This window comes from Panthera leo, chromosome D2 (assembly GCF_018350215.1).
Source record: "Panthera leo isolate Ple1 chromosome D2, P.leo_Ple1_pat1.1, whole genome shotgun sequence".
NCBI classification, from domain to species: Eukaryota; Metazoa; Chordata; class Mammalia; order Carnivora; family Felidae; genus Panthera; species Panthera leo.
In genome coordinates, this window is record NC_056689.1 from 26,298,670 (window position 1) to 26,313,925 (window position 15,256).

Consider the following 15,256-nt stretch of genomic DNA (forward strand, 5'->3'; position numbering starts at 1 on the left):
AACAAAACAGAAACAGAATCATAAATATAGAGAACAAACTAGTGGTTGCCAGAGGGGAGGGGGATGGGGACATAGGTGAAATAGGTGGAGGGGATTAAGAGGTGCAAACTTCTAGTTATAAACTAAATAAGTCGTGAGGATGAAAAAAGTACAGCATATAGAATATAGACAATAACATTTCAATAAATTTGTGCAGTGATAAGTAGTAACTATACTCAACATGGTATTTTGTAATATATATATAATTGTCGAATTACTATGTTGTACATCTGAAACTAATATAATATTATATGTCAACTATAATTAAATTAAAATAAAATAAAAAGGTGAAAACAATACAAAAGAAAGAAAATGTACCTGATACATGATAGGACCTCAATATGCTAAATATCATTATCATTGTTATTATTATTTAATACCCTTTTCCTAAGGCGTGTCATTGAACAATTAAAAACAACTGCTTTCCGGGCCACCTGAGTGGCTTAGTTGGTTAAGCATCGTACTCTTGGTTTGGGCTCAGGTCATGATCTCAAGGTTCATGAGTTCCAGCCCCACATCAGGTTCTGCGGTGACAGTGCAGAGACTGCTTGGGATTCTCTCTCTCTTTCTCTGCCCCTCCCCATCTCTCTCTTTCTCAAAATGAATAAACAAAATTAAAAAAAAAATCTTTATAAAAACAACTGCTTTCCAGAGGTCAGAAGTTTCCCCTATAAGAGAAGTTTGGGACTAAATGGAGTAGCACAGGTCAACTTATTTCTTCTGTTGATTATGACTAACATCTAGACAAAATATACAAAGCAACCATCTGAGTATTCTAAAAAGTAAAAAATAAATAATTACTTAAAAATCAAATGATTTTTGTGGGCGCCTGGCTGTCTCAATCAGTTAAGCATCCAACTTCAGCTCAGATCGTGATCTCACGGTTAGTGAGTTCGAACCCTGCGTGAGGATCTCTGCTGTCAGCATAGAGCCCACCTCAGATTGTATGTCTCCCTCTTTCAGCCTCTCCCTCACTCTCACTCTTTCTCTCTCAAAAAATAAATATACATTAAAAAAATAAAGAGCTCCATTCCAGACAGAAGGAAAAATATTGAGAATGCCTGGTAGTTTAAAAATATATATAAAATGATTTTTAGAGGGGAAAACATAAAGAAGTAACTTTTACAGAAGTGAGTTTTCCATTTTCCTTTATTTTTTTCCTTGCAAGTTTTCTTTCAAGGGTGGGACCAATAATGGAGTTAAATAGCAGTGGTGGTGACAAGGGCTAAAATTTCAGAGAAACGTTGTCCTTCTGGCCAATGGAGGGAACATGTCCTCCTTCTATGCAAAGTATGATGAGTCCTTAACCTTCACCCTAAAAAATTATAAAAGTATGTAAAACTAAGCAGAGGAAGGGAATAATAAAGGTAAGAGATCTATAAAATTAAAAATGGAAAGCAATGGAGAAAACAACTGAAAGCTATTTCTTTAAAGAGATCAATAAAATTGATAAACATTTAGCCAGGCTGATTAATTAAAAAAACAAACAAACAAAAAAAAAAGCAAAGAAGATACAGACACAGGAATGAAAGGAGGGATGTGACTACAGACACTAAAGCGGCAAAAAAGGAAAGTAAGAAATATTGCAAACAAGTTTTTACTTAAATTTGACAACTCAGATGAACTGGATTAATTCCTTGAATGACACATATTCCACAAGTTCACTATTTAAGGAAAAACTCAATATTTCTAAATCTATTAAAGAGACTAAATTTAGAGTGAAAATCTTTATAAAAACAATAACAATAAGAAAAATTTTAGGTTAGCTTAGCTATCTTACTGCTTATACTACCAAGTGCTTAAAGGAGGAAACACCAATTCTACATAAACGCTTCCAGAAAAAAGGAGATTAAGAAACACTTCCTAACTCATTTAATGAGGCCCTCTTACCTTGGTGGCAAAACGAGACAAAAATACTACAAAAAAATGAAATATAAATCATGAATATAAATGCAAAATGTCTTAAAATACTGCAAATCTAATGCAGCAACATGAAGAGGACAGTGTATTGTGAAAAATGGGATTTATCCTGAAATTGCAGGCTGGTTCGATTCAACATTAGAATATCAATCAAGTATAAATTATTGTCAAGGGATTAAGAAGAAAAAAAAACATATGATCATCTTAGTCGATGCAGAAACAGTATTTGGCAAAATTCAATACCCACTCATGAGTCAAAACTCACACAAAACCCTGACTACAAGGGAATTTATTTAACCTAACATTGAACATCTCTAAAAACCTATACCTACCATATTAATAATTAATATCCTTCTTAATATTTTTTCTCTAAGGTTGGAAACAAGGCAAGAACGTTTATTCAGCTTTACACTGGAGATCCCAACCAGTGCAAAAGGCAATAAAAAGCAATAACAAGGATACCTATAAAAAGGAATAAATAAAAATATTTAAATTTTCAGCCCACACAATTTCCCAAGTAGAATCATCCCAAGAAGTTTATAAAAGAACACAAATAAAACAAAAAGTGATTAGAACTAGTAAGTGAGGATAGCAAGTTTTCAGGATATTATGTAATAAAAATAAGCAACTGTATTTTTATATGCTAACAATAACCACTGGAAAATTAAAAAAAATAAGTCTCATTTATAATAGGTATATATATATATATATATATATATATATATATATATATATATATATATATAAAAGCTATGAAGTACTTCATTATACACCTAACAAATATGTGAAAGATCTGGATGATGAAAGCTTCACAATCAGGCAGTGTTCAGTTAGCATGGCTCCACTGTGCACAGATTTCAAGCAACATGGTTCAGTTAAATAATGCCAGTTTCCCCAAACACAGTTCAAGTTCAGTGGCCATAGTACATGAGCCATGATTGATTGCATAAAACATAAACTTCGCTGCTAGTTCTTCCGTCCACATACTTCTGCATACGTAACAAACGTACTGCATGATCAGTAACCGATGATGCTCTTTTACAGGGTGCTGATTGGTCGCTTTGCACCTGTTATTTAGTTCATGCTCATAGAGCAAAGTGTGTCATTGTGTTGTCTCCTTCTGTCCCCATGATAACCCACAAAAGGCCTTTTTTTTTTTTTCAAAATGAATAATCAAAAGATGGAATGCCCAAAAGAGATGAAAGTACATCAAGGAAGCAAATGTTCATACCAGAAGTGAAATCACAATGGAACATAAATCGGGGCGCCTGGGTGGCTCAGTTGGTTAAGCGTCCGACTTCGCTCAGATCACGATCTCACAGTTCAGGAGCTCGAGCCTCGCGTCGGGCTCTGTGCTAACAGCTTGGTACCTGGAGCCTGGAGGCTGCTTCAGATTCTGTGTCTCCTTCTCTCTCTGCCCCTCACCCGCTCACACTCTGTCTCTCTCTGTCTCTCAAACATAAATAAACATTTTAAAAATTAAAAAAAAAAACAATTGCACATAAATATAGTTACAGAAGAAATAGGTGATGGGGAGATGCTGACTCCATGTATGAGCCAGAAGAATTTATAAAGGAGAACATATGCACATAAATGGGAAAAAAAACGATAATGTAAAAGATGAAGACACCCCAGAGGAAGTTATGTTGAAAGAAAACTTTGCATTAAGGAAAATCTCTGGGATATTTTATACATTGAAAGTATGAAAGGTAGAGTGACAGAAGTGAATCCAAGCTTAGAAAGAAGTATAACAATTCATAAAAGCTCAGAAAAGATGCTTTCTCCCTATCGTTACTTATAAATGACAAGAAGAAATAAGCAAGCATTTTTCAAATTCCTCTAAAATGTGGACAGAAAATAAATCTATGAAAGTAAACATGAAAAGTCATGTAGCTTGATAAGATAAGGTTGCAATTTGCTTTTGCCGTAGCATATTCACTTACTTTTCTGTAAAGCTTCTCCAAACATTTTTAGAGTTATTTTATGTGGTTATCAATTAACGTGATCACAATTAATTATTCCTTGTTGCTTATTGAGCAAAATATTATGGTCATGAAATGTGTTTAGTGTATTGTAATAATTTCCTGCAAAATATGAGTTCAGAATAATCAAAGATCGCTAACTTGTGTAAAATCTGTTAATGAAACCATTTTTTTGGTAAACCACTTTATTTTTCCTTCATGGTTCAAACTAACACCATTAAAATTCTGCAAATTGGTGGGCTCCTGGGGGGCTCAGTCGGTTGAGCATCTGACTCGTGCTCAGATTCTGATCACAAGGTTTGTGAGTTCAAGGCCCACATCAGGCTCTGTGCTGACAGTGCGGATCCTGCTTCGGATCCTCTACGTCCCCCTCTCTCTGCCTCTCCCCTGCTTGTGCTCTCTCTCTTTCTCAAAAATAAATAATAGGTATTTTTAAAAATCTGCCAATTGGAACAAAGGATATAAGAAAGCTAATTACCAAAAGAGGCAAATTAAAAATATCAATCAGACTAAGGTTTATTTTTGCTCTCTGTTATTATAATTATTCCAATTCCTTAAGATTTCATCTTATTGAAGTGAAATCTAACTCTGAAAAAAAAAAATGCAGTAGCGGTTCTCTGTGAGTCCTTTATTTCTCCGACAACATTCTACCCTGGTATGTGCGGGAAGGACCTTTACCTGTTTCCATTAAATCTCAATGACTGGTTTTATTTAGTTCAAATGGTTCAGAGAGATACCATTAGAAATATTTTGTTATTTTTCTACTTCATTTTACAACAGTGAATTTCAGTTCATTGAACTTTGATTCATAACTTTGGGATTCATCAGCTTAACATGGTTTGTAATCCTTTCTGGTTCCTTTTTTTTTTTTTTTTAATTTTTTTTTAACGTTTATTTATTTTTGAGACAGAGAGAGACAGAGCATGAACGGGGGAGGGTCAGAGATAGAGGGAAACACAGAATCCGAAACAGGCTCCAGGCTCTGAGCAGGTCAGCACAGAGCCCGACGCGGGGCTCGAACTCACAGCCCGCGAGATCATGACCTGAGCCGAAGTCGGCCGCCCAACCGACTGAGCCACCCAGGCGCCCCTCCTTTCTGGTTCCTAATGATTTATTTTAAAGCAGTGGATTACCGCGTGTGAGGCAATACTGGAGGTGCAACTTCCCGGGAAAGGAACACCCCCTTGTTTCAAAATCATGAAAAGAAAAGTCACCATCATCATTAGGCGCTTGTTTCCTACCACCATCATCATCATTATCATTATGTCTAAGCACTTCAGACCTTTAACTCACTGAATCCATATGAAAGGAAGGGAGTGTTATTAACTTCCTCAGTTTACAGAAGATAAAACAGAGGCACTAAGAAGTGGGTTGAATTCCTCAGTGTAACACAGGTAGTACATGATGAAGCCAAGATTCAGACCTAAGCGTCTGAAATCCAGAGGTCATGATCTTCCCCACTACGCTAGATTGACTTAGGACAAGTACTGAGAGGAAGCCTATTGCTGTTAGAATGCATTTTCTCTGCGACCAACATGTCACATTAACATGATTTCGGGTGCAGCGACTGACCACTCTCCGCCAAGTTTCATTTTCTGTAAAAGGTGAGGTTGAACTGCAATACAATTCATGGTTTTTATGCTTTTATATAGTTCTATTTACTTTGGGTTGAAAGCTTCTTATCAACAGGTCATGCTACACTGACCTTGCCCACTTCTGCAAGGAAGTTGTTAAGTACTTAATAAATACTTATTTTCTCAAAACTAGGAGAAGGCGATATATGGGAAGTACACAGAAATCCAGATGATATTCACTTATGCAGTGATGAAATTATATGCTTGATTTGGTGGAATTAGAAAATAGATCTGACTCTCCTTCTACACTACCCTTGCCATCCTCCTATCCGCTTTGATTGGAGAAACTTTATTATACACTGAAGTGCTTATGAGTACTCACATACTAAAAACCCACATGCACACACACTTAAACATAGAAACTGTAAGAGACATACAAACTAAATCAGTTTATGGAAGGTATCTGTAGTAAGAGAATAGTAACAATAGAAATATTTATTTTTCTGATAGTGCCACCTGCGAGAAATCTTTTCAATGAAAGAACAGTTATTATTTGAGAATGCCTTTAATAGAAGTGGAGTGGAACACACGTCTCAAAGTTCTGCCTTGGTATGTATGGGAAAGACTCTGTGTTATATACAGAGTATAGTTTATTGGTCACTCAAGTCATGTCAACCATGTAAGTATGAATAAATCAAATCAATGTCACCTTTGTACAAATTAGGCAAAGAGAAGGTGGTTGGCACTTTGCTCTCTTATGTCCCCTAGGTCAAGAATTTTCCTGCAGGGCAAATACTGTGCAACCATATTCGACAGCCCTAATAAAGATTAAAGAGCTGGCTGTTACTTGTCCTCAATATCAAGAGGGATTTTTGTTGTTTCGTTTTGTTTTTATCATTTCAAAAGCAATGGAGTAGGAGCAAATAGGTATCCACTGGTGACTTCAATCAATAGAGACCAATTCCTGTTACACACAGGTGATATGGGGAAAGGTCAGTTAGGTCTCATCAATCAATTTCCTGTAAGAAGCCAAAGTCAAGCAGGGCCAAGATCCAAATCATGTGCTACCATTTGAGAACGGTAGACTCTCAGAGCAGGAAAAATTCTGAGAGAAGATCTTATGCTCTCGTTCATTAAAGAGAAGAAGGGAATTGAACCCGAATATGTTTGGAGACTTTCTGAGGATCAACGATGCCACAAGGACATGGCATATGATCCGCTTGTCTCAGTGTATTCTAGAGAATACATGGAAGATATAAACTATGGACACATGAGTAAGTTTATTTAGTATGTCAAATATTTTCTCTTTTGTGGCAGCATAAATTATTTTTTAGATGTTTTATTTATTTTGAGAGAGAGGGAGAGCACACACAAGTGGGGGAGAGGCAGAGAGAAAAAGAGAAAGAGAGAGAAAGAGAGGGGGAGAGAGAGAGAGAGAGAGAGAGAGAGAGAGAGAGAGAGAGAGAGAATCCCAAGCAGGCTCTGTGCTCAGCACAGAGTCCAACACAGGGCTTGATCTCACAACCATAAGATCATGACCTGAGCCAAAATCAAGATTCAGATACTTAACCAAATGAGCCACCCATGCACCCCTAGAAATCATTTTTTTTCTGCAAATAAGAGATACTACACATGTGGCTAATTGTTTCATTGACTCATAGATTCATTCAATAAATGTTTAGTAAGTGCTTACCAGTCCATTCATCTTGCCTTTAATGATGTAGACATTATCTGAGGATATAGGCATCACCAGTTAAAGACTGGTCATGTTGATTATACAATAAAATTTCTATACCAACACAATAGAGCTTATCTATTGAGTACAGTGCAAAGGGTTAATACATAATTTTATTCATCTTTGTTCCCATTCTCATTTCTCTTTCTTCACAATATAGCATTGCAATGTAGAACATCTTGTTTATCATATGTCTCATATGTCATGCTCATCATTTTCTATTCCCTCCCTCAAAATTGGCCATCATTTTGCTAGATCTAGACCCAGGAAATTCTACTAGAGCTCTTTCTATAACATAATGCCATCTCCTAAGAGTCAGATCAGTGTTGTTACAACAATTACATTTTTCTTCCAGTAGCTATGCTAACCTGAAGCATACTTGAAGACAGGCTATAAATGGAAAAAGGTACTTTATCCTTCATTCAGGGTTGAGCAAGAGGCCCCTTTATTTCAGAATACTTTTCATTTCCTATCCTATTTTTAAGTTCCTAAAAATAATATGATTATTTTTGAGCTGTGGGTGGAAAAACTAATCTTTAGCATATGGTCTCATCGCAGATTGTGACAGTGTTATTTCTCAGCACCAACCGAGTCTCAGTAATTATTCCTTCCATGAGTTTGATTATCTCTAGGGAACCAGAATGAAGACAAACTTGGGATTTGTATTGGCAGTAAGCAAGCAGGCTGGCGTGATCAGAAGCCTTAGCTTTCTCAACATTCAATCCTTAGTCCAATGTTAATCTCTGATTTAGTTACATAGTGTCCCGTTCTTATTAACAGGGTCAGGAAGCTTTGCTGATTTAGTGTCAGGATAACAGTTTCCTCTTGTTTCCTCTATCTTCAAATACCCATCAGTACTATGTGAGGATATCCAGCCATTGATTGCCGAGGAGCTACTTACGAGTTGTGCACAAGATACCATTTTTAGAAGATCTGCCATTTCAAATTATTCAGAAAAGAGATGTACATCTCAACCACATTGTTGACAAATATTAATTAAAATTTAAGGAAATATCCTACACAAACTTCATGGTGAAATGATATAGGAGTTATTATCTAAAATATATAACACCAAGGCAGCTCAGATGACTCAGAATCAGAGAGAACAGCAACACTGTCCAAGAAATGTGAAGCATCCTGCGTTTCATTAGCAGCCACAGTGGTGGATGACAATGTTGGAGTGAGGAGTATGTGTGTGTGTGTGTGTGTGTGTGTGTGTGTGTGTGTAAACTTCTCTAATCATGTTTCTATTAAGTTTCAGACTTAAGTTATTCTGAACGTAACCATAGTCTGCCTCATTTGGGCCTGATATAACCCATCCCCTGAAATATATATATTTCCAAATTAAAAGGTATATGTATCACAATATATATAAAAATTGGAAGGTACAGAATACCAACACAGTCAAATTCCTGATATTGGACCAATTTCTCAGATGCCTCCATTCAACTTGTCAAAAAAATTTTTATTGTGTATTTTCTAACATTTGACAGGACATCCTGACTCTGCTCTAGGTAACTTGGTAAGATTTATATTATGACCTTTTTTTGGTTATTGTTATATCATTTTTATATTATTACCAGCAGCAAACTAAACATTTACTGGACTTCGAGGACATGTATCCATTATTATGCCATCAAACAGAGTGTTTTCACTCCACTAAAAATCTTTGATGCTCGACCGATTCGTCACTTGCACCCTTCCCAGCAATGGGGAAGTAGGGCCATCTATTTGTTGGTTCAACGTGGATTTCTCTGATGACATATGATGAAGAGCATCTTGTTACGAGGTGTCTGTGAAGATCTTTAGCCCATATTTAATTGGGTTGTTTGATTATTATTGTTGTAAAATTGTATCTCTCAAGAAATGTGTTTATTTCATCTCAGCTATCAAATTTGTGTCCACAGTGTTGGTCATAGTATTTCTTTATTATCCTCTTAGTTTTTGTAGGTCTTTAGTGATGTCCCTTCTTTTACTTCTAATGTAAGTAATTTGTTTCTCTCTTCTTTTCTTAGCTTAACTAGAGGCATATCATTTTCATTGATTTTTTTTCAAAGAATTAACTTTTGGTTTCATTATTTTCTGAATTAATTTCCTGTTTGTTTTTTTTTAATTATTTCACTGATTTGTGTTCTAATTCTTTTTTTTTTTGTTTGTTTGTTTTTTTTTTTTTTTTGGTCTCAGTTTCTTCACCTCTATAATAAAATACTGAACGAAAAACACTTAGCAGCACCTGGTATGTAATAAATAACAGCAAACAGTGATTATTGTTATGATCATGCCTTGTTTAGAATAGTGTTCTGTGGCACCTGGGTGGCTCAGTCAGTTAAGTGTCCAACTTCAGCTCAGGTCATGACCTGAGGTCTGTGGGTCTGAGCCCTGTGTCAGGCTCTGTGCTGACAGCTCAGAGTCTAGAGCTTACTTCAGATTCTGTATCTCCTTCCCTCCTGCCCCTCCCCCACTCATGCTCTCTGTCTCTCTCTCTCTCTCTCTCTCTGTCTCTCAAAAATGAATAAACATTAAAAAAAAAAGAATAGAGTGTTTATGGGTATTTTGAATGTTTTCTTTACCCTTTCTCCTGCAGGAAGTAAGTGAAGATTTTTCTCTGATGTTTACTTTGAGAGTCTGGTTGAGCTCCTGGAGATAAATCTCACCATGTTGTTGTTCCTAATGGCTGGGTGCCCCGGGAGTTTCTAACACTCAAAATTGTCAGACCTGACTCTCTAGTAATTAGTCAAACACGGTTTGAATTTCTCTACCTCAGTACTGGTTCCCACAGTTTTCAGCTCTGAAGTCTCTGTCCTAGTAAGCAACAGGGCCCTATATTTGCCAGCTTGTCTCTGATCTTGGGGTCAAAGGGTTGGCCCATGTCCTTCCTTCTCTTATGGAGCCAAGTAGAGTTGATTTTTCAGCCTGTTCAGCTTTTCACTTGTTAAGATGGAGTGGCAACTTCCAAGCTCCTTATACACAACAAAATGGAAATCAGAAGTTACGCTTATATTTTTAATTTATTTTTAATTAAGTAAATTCTACCCCCATTGGGGAGCTTGAACTCATGACCTCAAGATCAAGAGTTGCATGCTTTATGAAGTGAGCCAGCCAGGCATGCCTTTAATTCATTTTAAGTGCATTTTTACATTTAAAAACTATTTCAAAATATTTCTACCAAATTATAAGTTACAAGCAATGCAAATTAATGTAATTTGTAACATTCCTTATAGATTTAAATAATTTCCTTTTTTTTCCCTAGTATTAATTATCCCTTTATCTGGCTATAAATCAAATTAATACACACCACAACTTTCTTTTGGGTGAAAAAGTGGTATTTTGGCAGTCAGAACAAAGAATGAAGTGAATCAGTCAGAATTTTCCTTAAATCTATGCATTTGACTTTTCAAAACCTGTAATTGATTAGGTCATAATGGATTTGTAAGTACAAGGTGATTAAAATAATGCCAATATCAGATGCTACAGGGACAAAATATAGGTGATAACAAACATTACCATTTGGCATCTCACCCATAATCTCCACATTTTCCTCAGAATTTTGCTATTTTTTCTGCAGCAGCAAATGTTGCTCGGTTTTCTGATTACTCCCATTCACACTTCATTCTGTATTTTCCCTTGCTCACTGTGACTGTCACTGAAAGCATCACAACTATATGCAACTGACATCATTAGACCAAAGGGCAGGGCAATGGTATGGCCTTCAGTGTGAAACTGTCATATCTATAACATGACAAACTGGCAAAAAGGTCCGTAGAGTCTTCAAAGTAGATTAAAAAATAAGAAAAGAAAAAGACAACCACAATAATACAAACCAATTCTATCATTCACAAAATACTAGACATGTACAAATAATTATTAAAATCATAATAGCGATGATATAGGTAATAATGAGAAGAAGGACTGGAAAGTGTAGTTCCTCAGTGAACTGGCTGCAAAATGATAAAAAGGAGCAAAATAAACCCAAAGACAATGAAATTATAAAGGAATTGGTCAAGAGGTAAAATAACCAAAGTGTTATGAGAGAGCCTGGATGGTATAGGCAGAGTAAGCTGTTAAACCAGGTAATGATATTAGCTTTGAATTCTCACCCCAGTTTACAGCTCCTGGACTGGTTAAGGGAGTTTGTAATTTTTTTTTATCACTCCTACTGTTTATATAGTACGTTATAGTTTACGAAGCATTTTCATTTTTTGTAAAATTATATTCTCATTTTACATATAAAAGAGAGAGAGAGAGAGATGAGTTACCTTTTGGCTTAAGGTTCATAGTTCATGAGAGAGGTGGGCTCAGAACTCAGGATCCCTGATCCAGTACAATATCTGTTACATTACACCCCATAATTATACGCCTTAATCTTTCTATGACCCCCACCCTTTGTGACCAGTTTTTCACCGAATTTACCTCCTGTGATGGTGGCAGCTTGGAAGGGATCTGGGCATTTGTAAAGCAATCTGGACCCACCCTCTACTCATCCTGTTTGTCTTTGGTCCAGGGATTCTGTACATGCAATCAGTGCTTGCTGGTGAGAATGTGGACAGTCTTAACTCTGAGAAGGAAGTTTTATATGAAATTGAGTCTCTTGCGTAATTTTTTATACTAGTAAATCCTTTACATCCAGCAGCTAGAAAAGTGGGCAGCTCAGTCGGTTAATTGGACGACTCTTGATTTAGGCTCAGGTCAACCCTCAGTTCGTGGGATCAAGCCCCACACTGGGCTCCTTGATGAAAGCAATGGAGCCTGCGTGCGATTCTCTCTCTCCTTCTCTCTCTGTCCCTACCCTGCTCTCCCTCACTCAAAATAAATAAATACATAAACTTTAAAAATATGTCATTTATAATAAATAAATAAATAAATAAATAAATAAATAAATAAAGGTTCAGAGATTAACGTTTATATATACATAATTGTTTACCTAGTATAAAATGTGCATATAAATTCAGCTAAACATTAAGAAAAGTATTGTTATTAGACTCTTAAAGAGCTTCTTAACTATTCTTCACACATCTTTCTTTAATGAGTTCATAAAATAATAAATGTCATCATAACAATTTCTTATTCATCAAGGACAAAAATGAGCAGAACAGTTTGTATACACCTGTCCTGGATTTTCAAACGCAGCTCACAAAAACCCCAATTTTGAAATTAGTAAAGTCTTTCCATTAATTATTTTTACCGAATACTCACTTTCAGCATTAAAAAATCTTCATTTTTTAAAAAACCATTTCAACTACCTGCAGGTTTCAACAAGCCCCATTTTTTGCATGTAATTCGTAGTCTCATGAATCACGTAGGGCCACCGAACTATAATTTACTGACAGATGGCTTTCTAACGAGACAAAAGAAATTCAAATTAAGCATAGTAATGAGAGGGCTCTAAAGCTAAAGTAGGCACAATACACTGACTGTAGACACCAACACTTTGTCTACATGTACCATAATGAAAGTTGAGATAAGGTAGGGGGAAAAAATCTCATAAGGAAAGGATTACACACACATTATGAATTTTAATAGACAGAAGCATAACTTGTAAACAGAAATCACTTCAGAAAAGAAATGACTTTACATTTGGCATTTAGCATGTGGTACTTTTTCAACTATTTAATGTTTTGCATTAAGGGAATCAGGAAAGAAACAGACATATGCAATTCATCAGTATATAAAAATGAAATCAAAATGGTTTTGTCTGATAGCTTTAGTACCTTTACAATCTCATATAAAGTGTTTACAAATGTCACAAGATTGGAGGCTGCTGAAATGGAAGATAAAACATCATTATAATACTTTGAAGGAGTAACTCAATAGCAGTTTTAAAATGCTAGTTTCTCTGAGTCCTCAAAAAGATATCCAAACTTCCCAAAGACATTTTTTGAAATCGCACTATGACTCATTTGTGTATTTAAAGGGCTAACTGCAAATAATATGTTATGACGGTAAGATCTAGGAACATAATAGATAAGGAGGCAAACTCATTGTGACATCTAAGATCTCATACTAAGAAACATGTGGGAATATATTTTTAACAACCTAATCAACTGTCTATTGGGCCCTCCAACTTTCAAAGATCCACTTCTCAGTAAAATGCATCCCTGGTTATTAATTTGTTTAGGGTTATATAAATCCTTTTGCTTAAAGATAGTTTCTTGGACAATAAATGAACATCCAGAAATGTCTGAGTATGATAATATGATAGTGTATCCCAAATGTCCGAGGGAAATAACTGAAATTTTTAGAAGAAAAGAGAGGATCCAGTAAAGGTAAAACTTATATCTCATTATAGAAAAAATTAGTATGTTAAAGATAACACAAAGTAAAATGGAGAACGATACTATAATAACCACAGAAACATAAAATACAAACAATCAAGCTTAAAAAGTAGTGTGAAGTTCTTCCATAGGAAATATTACAAAATTTGACTGGAAAGATGAGAAATCTAAATGAAATATAACTACATAGAGGTATATATATTTATGAATGTGAAAGACTAGTGTTTAGATGTCTATTCGCAAAACGTAAAGAATATTGAGGTCAACGGGATTTTTTTTCCATTTTAACTGGTGATTCCATATTATATTTATTATATTATATTATATTATATTATATTATATTATATTATATTATAATCTATCTGCTGCATTCTCTGCAGTGTTTGTGGACGTAGAAGGTCTTACCTGTACTTCCAGAAGATGGTCTTCCCTACTGGAGATTAAAGCCTTAGAAGCATATTTAAGGGTAAAAAGAACAAATTCCCAGCCCAAATCAAGACTCATTACTACAAGAGAGTCAGTCTAGCTATTGGAGAAACTATATGAATTCAAAATTTTCTTATAAGAGCTCACTCTTGACAAAGAATTCTACCCTAATTCATCGTCATTTAGGGCTAGTTATTAGGAAGAAAGTGGGTACATTTGCATATGGTAACAAGCTCCAAAAGCAGAAACAGTTAAATTCCTGGTATCTTCCCTTTGGTGATTCAATATAATTAAAACTCCCTGGGCTGACTAGGATATTTCTGACTGAAGTCAATTGGCTAGAAAGCCACCAAGGGCCTCTCACTATGGACACTAGTCTAGGTATCCAGACACAAGAGGGTCTTGAGGATTTGTGGGAAGATGGCTAACACCAGGAATATATCATACTGAAGCTGAAAGTTGCTATAGATCAGATACCTGACATAGTCTTGTGCTCTTGGGAAAACGTAAGAACATTTATCTGTAAATCAAAAGAACTGAATCCTTGGAAAATTGCTTAGGAGAAAAGTTTATTACATTTTAAAGCCAGGTTGACACCAAAGGCCATATCTTACTCCCATCTAAAGAACTATCTCTATTGAATGCTAAGCCATATTGAAATTTCCATATGAAATTTCTATATTGAAGTTCCATACTGAAATTTCTTTTTGTGAAATTAATTAATATATTTGTTTAAGGATACTTTTCAGAATATTTATTTCCATTATTCATAATGTTCTTCGTGAGTTCTGTGGGAGAATTTGTACCCCAGAAACGGTATCCACAACATTTGCAATGCTTCTTGCCAATTAGTTAGTCTTTATCTTGTGGGGCCTTGTAGATTTCCTGAATGACTAACATTCCCTTTTTCTATACTTTAGCCCTTTGAAAATTTATTGCTAAATTTATAGTTACAAAGGCAATTGTTTAGAAGATGGTTGTATGCATTCTTACTTTTCCTTTTTCTAACTTTAATGTATGCTATTTGATGGGGCTTGGTATAACTTTAAAAGTGACCTTAAAACCTTTGTGTTTTTGGTTAAACTTTACAGAGCATTGATTGCCATCACTGCCTGATATTCCATAAAAAAAATTATGGTAAAATAATAAAAAGACAACCCTTTGTCCTTGTGGGTTTATTCTCTGCTATTGCCATCACTTTAATGTGATTTTTAAAGGACAAAGAGATAAATGCATACCTTTAGTTTGCCTTGTTCATAAAGCACAAACTTTTAAAAATAATAATCTGTAAAATGGATTGGATCTTAA